General features: G+C 30.3%; 1 protein-coding gene across 1 annotated transcript in view; it reads left to right on the top strand.

Annotated features, from left to right (window-relative positions):
• The window catches only part of Trpm (transient receptor potential cation channel, subfamily M), a 320,313-nt gene that overhangs the window by 70,516 nt on the left and 236,213 nt on the right, over nt 1–13,584 (top strand). The window contains exon 2 of the mRNA XM_065510708.1: nt 3,134–3,196. The gene's annotated coding sequence lies outside the window, so the exon portion shown is untranslated. The remainder of the gene's footprint in view (nt 1–3,133; nt 3,197–13,584) is intronic.

The raw sequence follows: 13,584 nt of genomic DNA, 5'->3' as shown, positions 1-13,584 counted from the left end.
TAGTGTTGCACTTTCAGTTAAGAGCCGGGAAATTCAAAAAGTCGCGTTTTCCAAAGCTGAGTTTTCCATTGCTATTTCTTTATACTATGCTTCCAATCAACAGTTTAGGCAATTTTTGTGTGACTCGATTAATCTATGTAACAAATTGTATCTCTGCTGAATTATAATTTGAATTATATACAATATACTGTTTTATCCATTTTGATATACTTTGCTATTAATTCTTACTTATATTCTTATTAGAAGATACATTGCAAACTGGGTATAGCAAATTTACATACAAACGCATATGCACATTTATTATATAATTATAAATAAAACAAAGACAAGAAGTAGCTGTAATTATTACAGCAATTAAGTTTCAGGTTGTATAAAAGAGTCCAAAAGTACCTACGGAACATTTTTGTAACACCATTAAAAAGTTAAAATAAGTATAAAAAGGCTATTCTTCTTATTTTTCCCACAGCGATGATGTTGGAAATTTAAATTTTTTGTTGATTTCTCAGATGTGTTTTGTGTACTCTTCTTTTACATGCAATGGATCATTTTATAAGAAAAAGTCTTTTAAATTGTTATTAATTTTTAAATTTAAAAAGAACACAATTGTAATAAACCTGCTTACTTTTAAATTTAAAGATTTTTAATTTTTTTTTAACTTTTACCTTTTAGTGTAAAATCCCCAAAAGTCCACTATAATCCAGATGACGATTGCTTGAGCTTGATAATTTTAAAAGTACTTTTATATTATTTTGGAAGCAAATGAGAAATAAAAAACAGTGCAATTATAGTTTTTTAAAAATTTATTGAAAACAGTGTTCTTTTTAAGTCGTACTATATATTGGACATTGGGGTCACAACAACAAAACTAAAACTCAATAATGAAACATTCATGCATATAACAATCAAGCTACTCTTCATAAATATAAATTCCAAACAAATATTGTATTTATTCACTTGTAAATGTACAAAATTTTACTTTCCGTGCAAACGAGATATGTCCATAATGACTGAATATGGGCATTATGAAAATATCACAAATTAAAAATTCAATAACTCAAAAATAGTAGCAAAAAATAATGCGATCACACAATCTCCGATGAGGTATTGGTAAGTACTATGTATGTGAACATAGTACTTACCAATACGTGACGTATCTTATAAACAAGACCTACATGTACTACAGGCATATTTGGGATAATGTAAGAAGTTTTTTTTTAAGTATACTTTTCTTCATTGTTTATATGGATTGAAGTTTTTATACAGATATTATGAACACAGTTTAATTTACGTTTTACCCACTTGCTTTTTTATCTACGACTACATAAGTAAATACAACTTTTATTAAAAACAATGTAAAGGGTGAGTGGTAAGGGTATTATATATAAGTTTGTCATTCGAACCCATAAAGTATATTGACATATATTCTGGATCCTATAGATTGCGAAGTTGAAATAGCGATGTCCACCTATTATAGTCAAGTTTCCGAAGCCCCCAAACAACTTAAAAACATTATTTTACATCAATATATCAGATGTGGACATATATCATGATTACCACGTCGTGTACATAGATAATATGGATTTCAAATGAAATGCATTTCAATATATATTCAACATCTTATATAACAGCTTAAAAATTCGGAAATTTTGGGTACATTTTTTTACTAAGTCATGTTATTAGACAATTAAACATATTCATACTTTAAATTATATACCAATTTTAGAGTCCATTCCATTCATAACGTTTTCGATTTGTCAAAATGGCAATGATTATTAGAAATTATTATTAGAAATTGTATTTTTTGGAGTTATGGTGGTATTTTCGCAATTTATGGATATATTCCAACCCTATATATGTTGACGATGAGGCAAATATATTTGCTGATATAATTTATTTCATTAGAATGAAAACAAAAATTACTATGCAAAAATGTAATACATATTTATAAACAAAAATAAAGATGTATCTAAATACATGTGGGATACCTTCCAGTACACAGTACGTTTGTATCTATCTACATATTAGGGTGATCGATTCTTCGACATTTTTTAGAAACCGTTTTTCGGTTTCTTTGAAAAATTGCAATTTATAAACTGGTTTCGGTTTTTTTATAATAACCGGTTAACCGGTTTTTTGGAAAAATATTAAAACGCCTAGAAATAAGAAGAAAAAAAGTTGTATTTATTAAAATAATAGTGATTAAAACAATTTTTATTACTTATTTTATCCTTCACAAGGTCTTCGGTTCAAATTTGACCAATTTTGAAATTAATATTTAATTTTTTCAAATTTTATTTTAAGGTCTTTTGTTACGTACAATTAAGTTGCATTTTTTCAGAGCTTCGGTAGCACTACAATATATCTTTGGCAGCTCCAATATATATCTGTCTCTTTTCATCATACTTGCTGTACTACTGTTTTTCTTATCCCTCATAAGGTCTTCGGGTAAAATGTTACCCATTTTAAAATTAAAATTTTATTTTTTCTAAAAATGAATGGTTGATATTTTTGATATTTTATGAATTTAATTTCAAACGTCAACAACTACGTTAGGTTTTTTTTTGAAAAATCTATTTTCTATTTGGGTCAAATTTGACCCGAAGTAAATTTGAAGGTAAAATAATCTCTTAGGAATTTAAATGCTTTGGAGTATATCGATTTTTTAAAAACAAAAGTTTTTATAAAACTAGACATTGAAAATTATCTTTATATGTCCTACAATATAGAAAAAAAAGCATTGTGTAAGTTTTCAGGCTTTCCAGATCACTTGTGACATTTTCTAAATATAAAAAGTCTTCTAAAATAGTTGAAGTATTTGTTTTAATTATTTTTTTTTGGGGATTTTGAATATTGTTTAATACACTAAAACTCATAAAAACACACCTTTAGAAAAACTCGGCTATTCGATGAGAAAACCCCTGTTTCTTCGACCTTAGTAAAAAAACCGGTTATTAAAAACCGTGCCGATCACCCTACTACATATATACAATACCTTACCACTGAGCGGAAAATAAATATGAATAGGACATACATAGATATTTTGAATAATCGTTTTAATGAAAAATAAATTATTTATAAATATTTATAGTAGGCGAACTACAAAACAATATTAATAATTTTGTTTTCATTTCAGGACCGAAGAATATTTGTTCATACAAGTTCGAACAAGCTGACAAGTTAAACCAATTAACAACAGGTATTTATTAATTATTCAATAAAACTATAATTAATTTAAATTCTGTATAGTTTTTAATGAAATTATTTTTTTTTGCAATTCATGAGTGTATGTGTCTATCGATACATGTATGTATGTATAAAGTATGATATTAATTTTTATAAAATATCCCAAAATCAAAAAATGTGATTGTGCTGTCCAACTCAAGAAATACTTAAAAATTTGTATGTACCACTTTATGCAGTTTTTTATTCTTATTTTTTAAATAAAAATTCAAAAAACTGATATCACCATCGCCGTTAACGTGCGAATTTCTTTAGAAATGAGCTATTTGATAAGGGAGAAAAAACATAAAAATTGGTTTGGAGTCTTAAAAATAACAAAAAACGAGTAAAATTAAAAAAAAAGTTTTTTCTACAAAAACTAAAAATTATATCGCCATCGTTTTTATACCCTTCACCTTCGTTGAAAGGGTATATAAAACTTTGTGATTCCGTTTGTAATTTCCACAATGTAATTTTCCGACCCTATAAAGTATATGTATGTATTCTGGATCCTTATAAAGTCGGAGTCGATTAAGCCATGTCCGTTTATCTGTCTGTTGAAATAAATTTTCTGATGACGTCAGATATCTTTGGGATCCAAATCTTCAAAAATTCTGTCAGAAATGCTTTCGAGAAGTTTCCTATATAAAATCAGCAAAATTGATCCACAAATGGCTGAGATATGAACCAGGACAACCTCGATTTTTTACCTATTTTTGACCTATATCTGGATTACTGAGTCATTTATATAGACAATATGGATATCTAATGATAGATATTTAAAAGACCTTTGCAACGACGTATATAAGACCATACAATGGGTCAAAATCGAAAAAAATATTTTCTAACCCGAATTTTTTTTTACCAAAATAAAAAAAATAAAAAACAAAACATTTTTTTAAAATTTGAAAAAAATTTTAAATTTAAAGAATTTAAAAAAAAATGGAAACAAAAATATTGTTTACCTAAAAATATTTAAAATTTGTATTTTGAAGTATAATTTGGTGAAGGGTATATAAGATTCGGCACAGCCGTACTAAAAACCTTAAAAATAAAAATTAAGAAAAAGTAAAAAAAAAAATTTAAAATTGGGCGCCACGAAAATGATTTTTTTGATATGTTGTAGGGGAACATAATTTTCCTCATGCCAAAAGCTATCGAAAAATCTATGACACAATATCGAATAACAATTCTCAAAAACACGTTAATTTATTAAAATATTGTACAAATTCATTAAACATTAAAATATTTGCGGTAATCCTCCCATTAAAGATTTTAAAGTTGCTTCCATTACATTTTGGACGAGGTCGCCCACTTACGCTTAAAATCTGACATGTCCTGGTATACCTTTCTTGTGTTCTATAATTCTTTTTTTTACAAGAGCCCAATCTCTTTCCACAGACCGAAGTTCTGGACAGTAGGGTGGATTTGCCTCTCGTGGTACAATATTGACATTATTGTTTGAATGCCAAATCGGATCAGAAATATGAAGGCACTCTCTACTGTAGAAATAAAGGTAAAAGCCGTTTTTATAGACACTCCGTTATATATATTTTTGTGTTAATCATGGCTGATGTCATAAATGATTGGCTGCTTTTGCCACAACTGCAAATGGTTGACTATACAAGAAATTTCTTTTGTAATTTTGTTAGTTTTTTTGTCCGGTATTGTGCTTGAACATCAGCCACATAAAAATCTTGACCTGGAAGTTGTGAAAAGTCTACCAGTACATAAGTTTCATATTTTTTTGTAAAATTTTACCAACATTTTTTCGTTTTTTTGCTTCCAAGTTCTTTACCGAATTGCGATCTGGAATTTTCTGAACTTTGGCTCTGCGCATAAAAGAATCAGAGCATTTACCTTTACGAGCTGCTTTTCTGATAGAAATGTTCGGTGCTCTTCGAAAGATTTGTTCGAATATTTTTGCTTTACCAAAGTCTGCCGTAAATGTCGATAATGTAAAAGTGGAAAACACATTCGTCAATGGGGAACAATAATAGTTTGGTTGATTGCAGGGATGATACACCACATTTTTTTTTTTTTTTTGTTAAACTTTGTGTTATTTTAGAATCTACTATATGAATGAATAGTGGAAACAACAACTAAACTTTCACAATTTCATTGATAATTGGGGCGTTACTAACACTAAAAAGTACAGATTTTTATCTGTTGGTGACAATTGTTAGTGGCTCTATAACACACACAGTCGGTTTTTACAGATGTTTTAAATTAGACAAACAAAAAATAAATAAACTAAAAAAAGGACAAACAAAAAACGAAATCCCGAAAGTGTGTGGAATACTTCCATACATATGATTAACTAATGGTATGGAAATAACAAAAAGGAAAGCTTTACTTACATACTACATAGTATGTACATATGTTTATATAATATGACCTAAAGGTGACACATGGATACTTGTATGTACGTATTTTATAATTTGGGTCACCTTGTTGTCACATTTACTACTAACAAAGCAACTTAAATTGTTGTGCACCAATTTAAATGAGAATGAAATAGATGGTAAAATAGACATTCAGGACCTTTTTCCACAAAGTAAAATTTAATAAAGGAATTAGGTTTCCAAACACATACATAAACTGCTTATACAAACTATATATAACTAAGGATTTTTAGACATAAGGTACCTTATTTCCGTTTTTAATTTCAAGTGCATTTAAGGTGTCGTCGTCTTTAGCTTTAACATGAGAAGCGAAATAAAATACTTATGTATTCAAATGTATATTAGGGTGAATACAAAAAAAATTTGATCTTCCCAACTAAAATAAATGTTTAATTCATTCAAAGATACGGCTGCTAAATATGTTTGTTCTGGGTTTAATATTTATTTAATTTTTAAAAAAAAAATTACATTTTATTTTTTTAAATTTTTACATATTCATAACACTGTACAACACCAAAAAAAAATTACAAAGTCCGACCAATAAATTTTGATAGAGGAGACAAAAAAAAGACACGTATATCGAGTTTTGAAAGTTTACATCTGAATTTCATTTGACGGGGGGTTAAAGTTTCCCAACTCTGGCACATTCTTATTGTTAATCGACATTTTAGATAAAAAATGTGTTCAGCAAATTCATGGAGAACATTTTTGTAGAATATGTTAACCCTCTAAATCCTCAAAGCATGGGCCTTTTTTGTCCTTCTTTTAAAAAAGAGCAAAAAACACCATTAGAACAGGAATTTAAGGGGTTAAAATGTTCCGCAAAAATATTTTCAAATTTTACTGTAAGTCCCTGAATACACCAAAACGGAAAATTCAACCAGAAAGTCAGAAATAAGACATACAAAATTTTACAAAAAAAGCATGACAAATAAATATATGGTATGGTATTCAGCAGCCGTCCAAAACCTTCGTCTCGTACAGCTCAATTTTGTTCAATAATCGTTCTCTTTGTGATACCTGAAGAAGAAAAATGAAAACAGAAAGAAGGAAACGGGAAATAGAAGTTAAAGAAAAGGGAAATCTATAGATCGAGTTATAGTGAAATTTGCAAGAGTAGAGTGAAGATAAAAAGAGAAAAGAAGGAGGAGAGGGGTTGAGAATTCAAAGAATTCGAAGAACGCAGACCATCATGGGATGGTTGCTGGGTCCCTAAGAGGTACAATTTGCATGACAGGTCTTATCAACCATCCGCTTTCCCAGATAAAGGCGTCTATACCCCTTAGTTCCTTCACAGATAACCCGGAGAGGGTACTAAAGAATCGCTCACCTAAAAGACTGACACGTAGATCACCCAGTGCCGGGCAGTAGATACGATGTGCGTTTACAGTCCAACGCAGGCCTTATCTTCCTCGTGGTGGCACAGAATCCACGTTACCCCACCTTGCTTGGGCAAGTTCGTAATATGCGTCATGTATCAGGTTGGCAACGGGATTCCACAGAGGAAGTCTATTGAAGTCGTATGACATCAAGGCTCCTCTTCCCGCCAAGTAATCAGAAATACAATTGCCCTCATTATCCCTGTGTCCACGTACCTATGTGAGTACAATTGTCGAATGTCCCGCCATCTCATTTAAGGATGTCCGGTATTCATGGACCATGTATGTTGTTGTGTAAAACCTACCAGGGATATCTCGGCCTGAAGGATGCTTGGGAGTCTAAAGGATATTCTTATTCTGAATTCAGGAATGTATATACAACCGCCCACCCTATCCCCCTTGTTGGACAAATCCGAATAGATTGATAGCCTCATTTCATCGACGGAGATACCATCAGCAGGCTCCATACTGGGTGGGATTGAGAAACCGAAATTCCTCAGGAAGAAGGGTTTGGAGGTGCAGTAATCAATATGATCAGGATGATTTTGTAAGCTTCCTATTATGCAGGCATGTCCATAGGATCTAAAATTCCATGCGTTGCAGGCGTTGAGCCTAAAGGAATCATTCGTTCTAAAGTTGGGGGTCGTCATATCTCCACTTCTGTGGAACCTGGCCTTAAATTGCCTGCTCAGAAAATTGGATTCCCAATACTACAAGACTGTTGCCTATGTGGATGATGTAGCAGTGGCAGTTTCAGGGATTCATCTGGGCACGATATCACAAAGACTGGAGACTGCACTCGAAATATTAAATCGGTGGTTTGAGTGTAAATCCTAGCGAAACTTAACTTGTATTACGGACTCATTACGGACTAAGATCCCTAACTTTACGCCACACCGACTGAGCGGAACCGAATTGTCGCTCTCGGATAATGCAAAGTACCTGGGCATTATACTTGACAGGAAATTATTCTGAAAACGTAACATAGAGGCAAGAAGGCCATAGGCACGAGATGGGGTATTAGACCCTGGAACATGAATTGGCTAGTCGATGCGGTTACTAAACCTATATTATTTTATGGGGTCACTGTCTGGTGGAGGGCAATGATAAGGGCCTCAAATGGCATACTCTTTGAAAGGGTATTAAGATAAATGGCAATCCTGATAACAGGGGCATTGCGAACTACGGCGACGAAGTCGCTTTTTACTCTACTCAATTGGATTCCAGTGTATATAATGGCCAGGAAACTGGCACTAAACACAAATTAATATAAGTTTGTTGCATGAAATGTTGCAAGTGTTTTATTACAATAAAATGTTTGTTATATAAACCTAACAAATTATAAAATTGTATATACCAATGAAAAGCTTAAGAAACAATGAAAATATGAACTAGATTGAATTTCGAAAAACGAAAAAATACGTTTCGGTGACATTATATGAGGTTAATAACTTATTAATTTAAACTAATTGTTAAAAAACTTAAAATTTTTGAAAAAAGTTACAAAACTTCCAATATTGTTTGATACGGCTAAGTCGTATCCTTTCATATGATATTAATACTTCATATGTTTCCATAAAAACCTTAAAAAATTTACTTTTTATCCTTTGATACTGCTCACCAAATATTGAAGCCTTATTTTTGCTCGATACAAACGGTGCCACCCTAATGTAGAATTTATCGCGGCTGTAACACATCCATTTATATAAACATTAGAATAGATCTTAAAAATAAATGTGTCAACTTCAATTGAGAAAAAAAATTTTACCCAAAAAAAACAATTAAAAATTTTGAAAATATTTTAAAAATGCATACTATTTCAAGCTTGTTTTTGTACAACAAAAAATTTTTCATTCGTAAGCTTGCATAGTGGGGCAGAATCAAAATTGGAAATTTGGAAATAAAATGGACCCTACAAATTCTCGATGGGCGGAGCTATGAGGCTCAAAGTAGGGTACCTTCGACATGAAAAAGTTTTAAACACGTGCCATTTTTTTGTTTCCCATCCGATTTAAAAAATGTTTATATTTTTTAAAAGCGCTCGGCTAGGTCTTTCGAACCAATTTCAATTTTCAAATGCCACGAAATATTTCCAAAAATATAAAAATCTTTGAAATCGGATGGGAAACAATGGCACGTGTTTAAAAATGTAACATTTTGAAGGTACCCTACTTGGAGCCATTTAGAAACGCCAGATTTATTTCCAAAAAATGTTGATTCTGCCCCATATGGCTTGTGTGAAAAACTTCAAAAGTTGCTAATTTTTATTTGTTTTTATTTCAATATAAATTCACGAAAGTAATTTTGTTTGGACCTTCATATTTCATATTTTGTTTTGAAATACAATTTAAAACTTCTACAAAAATGTTGCAAACATCATAAAATTTGTTTGCTGGGCCATTCTAATACACATTAATTTTTGCATGTATTTCCCTTTTCTGTGCCTGTTGTTGGTTTTTTTTGTAGCATTTACTATTGTGTCATTGTCACTAACATTTGGTGTCTTCTAGAGAGTCGACGTTGTTGGCAAAAGTTCAAAATCAATATTTATATACAAACATATACAGACACATGCACTTGCGGTGTTTTTTTAGTTCCTGTCTTTGGGTAAAAAACAAACGGACTATAAAGCAACCAATAACAGCAAATGGATTTTCGTTTGTGTTCCATTTTTTTTGTCGCTTCACTTTAGAATGTTATTTATTTCATATGTATCTGTATTTAAATGACATTGATTTAAATCGTACACAACTTTAAAAAACAGTTTTTTAATTATTTTTCTTCATGACCGATTTCAACTGTGTGATCAAGGCTTTTCAGTGTTATAAATAATATAAGTAATATATGATTCGTAGGGGGTATATTGAGTTTGTGGTTCCGTTTGCAGCACATCAAAATATCGGGCAAAGACCCAGAAAAGTTATTCTGGATCTTTATAAAATTCTATGATATGGCCTAGAGTGATGACATTTTTTCACAAATATTCTCTGTTGATCATAAATATTTGTGATAAAAATTGTCAAAAAATTAAAACAAAATCGATAGGGCCTAACACATATGGCACAAATATTTCAAGGTGCTACAGAAATTACTAATTATACTTAAAAAATAATAAGTTTACGTTCAAAATAACGTGAAAAGCGTTGACGGTACCAATGGAATTCAGTTTCAGTTTCCATTATGGCTAACCATAATATAAGTTGATATTTAATAATTAATTTTTTTGATGATCCGTCCAAAATTACCTATAACTTCCATATAAGGAATACTCCCAAAAAAGCTTACGAAGTTTGCAGATTTGTTAGATAAAAAAGAAATTTGTAGTATAAAAAAGCATCTCTTTTGAAACCTAAATCGATTAAGTGTTAAGCAATACATTTAAATTCAGCTTAATTCAATGTTACTCTTAAAAACATTTTATCTCTTTTAAAAATCGTGTATATCCCGATTCAAAGTTTTAGAATGTTAAAGACTAGATATTTTGATTTTACTTCTGAAAACTAACGTAAATGGGAATAATTTATTGTAATATAGTTAAAAATATTTTTTACGCTGAATTTCTCACTTAAGATATTAAAAAATATATATTTTATTTTTGATTTTTTCAACAACATAATTTAGGCGAACGGATTTTACACGCAAAGTATGTACTACTTATTTTCAACAAAATTGGGTTTTTGCTCTGATCTGATCATTATCAATTTCTGAGTCGATAATGCGATGCCGTCCGTCCGTCCGTTCATGTTAACAGATTCAATTTCAAAGATAATTCAACAAAATTTGGCAGAACCTTTTGTATTGCTTCAAGGCTAAATCCTATTTAATTTGGCTAGAATAGGTCCATTATTTCTCTTAGCCCCCATACAACTGCCCTATCTGAAAATAGTTAAGATCTCATAAATATATTAATTATATGCATATGCGTATCCAAATAAAATTCAACAAAAATATGTTTCACATATACGCAAATCATCTCATCATCTCATCAAATTTTATGACGACCGGTTCATATGGTCGGGCTTGACCGCCTACACTTTCGTACTTGTTTATGTTGAAATAATTTCTATAGTACGTGAAAAATATATAGAAATACTAAAAATATTGTACATGTACATTTGTTAGCATTTTTACATTGACTAAGTTTTGGAATAAAAAACGATTACATTCAAAATTTCTGCAATAATAAACTTTAAAGTCACTTATTTTTGAAAACGTACAAAATATTTATTTGACCGGAAAGAGCATTTTCTTAATAAAAGAGTTAATTTTAGTCGAAGTCGGAGTAAAATTGTCTCCGATATTGAAAATATACTCCATATTATGGCATAAATTATGAAATTGGAGAATTCCTAAAAATCATTAACATAGCGCAATGAAATTTGTTGTAGCACATTTGGGCCAATCACAAAAAAGTGGTTATAAATCTGAATATTCTAAATTAGTGATCCGATTGCAAAATTATGTATGAACAAATCGTAAAGGAGGAAATATGCTTTAAGAAAAGTAAATTTGGTAAAGTATTTAAAACTGTTGGAGGTTTTGAAATCTCAGCTTTGGAGTTTTAGAACACAAATTCTAGAAAAAAAGAGAGATAGGGTTTTTTCGTTAAAAAAATATGATTCTGCCCCTCTTTATAGTGATTTACAACACGAATATAGTATGGAAAATGTGTTCAGTAAACCATTTGTAACTTTAATAATCGTTTATGAATATCGATAAAGACTAGAGTATCTAAAACCGAAAACCTGTCAACCGGTTTTTTAATATTTATAAACTCAACCGGTTTCGGTTTTCTTTAATATTTTGGTTTTTTGAAAAACCGGTTTTTGTAAGACGGTTAACCTGTTTTAATGAAATATATTTTCTAAAGCTCATATAAACATATTTTTGAAAAACGTTAATAACATAGGGTACAACTAGAGGCGCAACTGAGTGTAAGCTGAGAGTAAAATAATTACTCTATTCACACGTACTTGTGATATGTGAATTCAACATACTTGTGAGAGAAATTAACACATTAAAATACTTGATATTTTACCTTTGATTTTCCGACTAAATACAGACCGAACCACTTTATTACACTTCTATACAATATTTTGTAATTTTTTTTAACAACTAACAGCACATTTTATTTCCGAAACACGTTAATTTTGCTCAAACGAAAAAAAATATTTTTTATTAATTTTTGACACTTAATTTTATTTGTGGTGGAATTTAATTTATAGAACAGAGTTTCAATTTTTGGCATTAAAAATAGAAGAAAATTTAAATAAATTAAAATATAAACATTTTTATACAACTCTGTGTGTCTGGTGAAAATTAAAAAGGCACCAATACAATATCAAAACGACTTAGTTTTTTGACAACAGACTTAGGTTTTCTCCCTCTCAGTAACGCTTCTATAGATATATTATTCTATGGATAATAACATTGGATAATAGCATTTGACAATACATATTTCGAAAAATATATAAAATAATTGCCTTAAAAACTCAAACATTTTAAATTAGCGTATTTTACCGCTACCGGTTTTTTTTGAAGATAAAAACCGAAATCGGATATTCGGGTTTTTTAAAAGATAAAAATCAAAACCGGTTTTATAAAAAAGATACCTTTTCGGTTAAACCGGTTTTTTAAATTTGCCGGTTTTTTGGTCACTCTAATAAAGACCTTTAACATTGTCAGTTTATCAACCAATTTTAAACTTTTTTCTTTGACAGTATTTTGTGTCTCATACTTACAGTAATGTATATCTTAAAGCATTAAGTTGGTTGTATAATATCAAACCAACCTTGTGGTGGATTAATTTTCAATTTTCGTAATTAATTTAATTTAAAAATGTCTTCAAATCCTGTCGTAAGTTTCTTAAGTGTGATTTTATGTAGCATGTGTGTTGTGGCGTGTCTTGTAGTTTTTGATACGTATCCGAATAGCAATAACCATTTGTTTGGTACATTTAGTGCAGTTAAATTGTTAAATAAACTTTATGACAGCATTAACTGCACATTGCACCATGATACTATATTTAGCTACCTTGGAGAATATTTTATAAATATGTAGTTGGTATCTTGCACACGTCTAAGAACACCTTCGAGAATGCAAGTAAGTAAGAGCAGGAGAGAAGAGTGTTAGAAAACTCGATTTAATAGTATCATGATTTAATTTTCACTGTCTTATTTGACACACATTTTCTTAAAAGAAAAATAGTGGCAACAGCATCAACAACAATCCTCTTTATACAACAATGACAACAGCAACATCAATAAGGTACATACAAAGTGGTTGAGTTTTTGCTTAGAAGTTACTAACTAAGATTGTACTTTTTTTCTATATTATTTTTTTTTGTTCTTTGCTCATTTCATGACAGCAACAGCAACATCAGTTGCATAGTAATATTGCATTATTCCCACTATGCTACTACATACTTACCACACTACATCCACACTAGCATCACATCACTTCACTAACAACAATACAATCATCGTTATCATTTGGTTGCAAGTATCAACCATACACATCATCATTATCACCATCACGAACATCTGTGGCAGCAGTTTCAACATGCAAGACATTTACTCATA

Source organism: Calliphora vicina, chromosome 5 (assembly GCF_958450345.1).
Source record: "Calliphora vicina chromosome 5, idCalVici1.1, whole genome shotgun sequence".
NCBI classification, from domain to species: Eukaryota; Metazoa; Arthropoda; class Insecta; order Diptera; family Calliphoridae; genus Calliphora; species Calliphora vicina.
The sequence above is the reverse complement of the archived record's forward strand: the minus strand, read 5'-3'. Positions and strand labels throughout refer to the sequence as shown.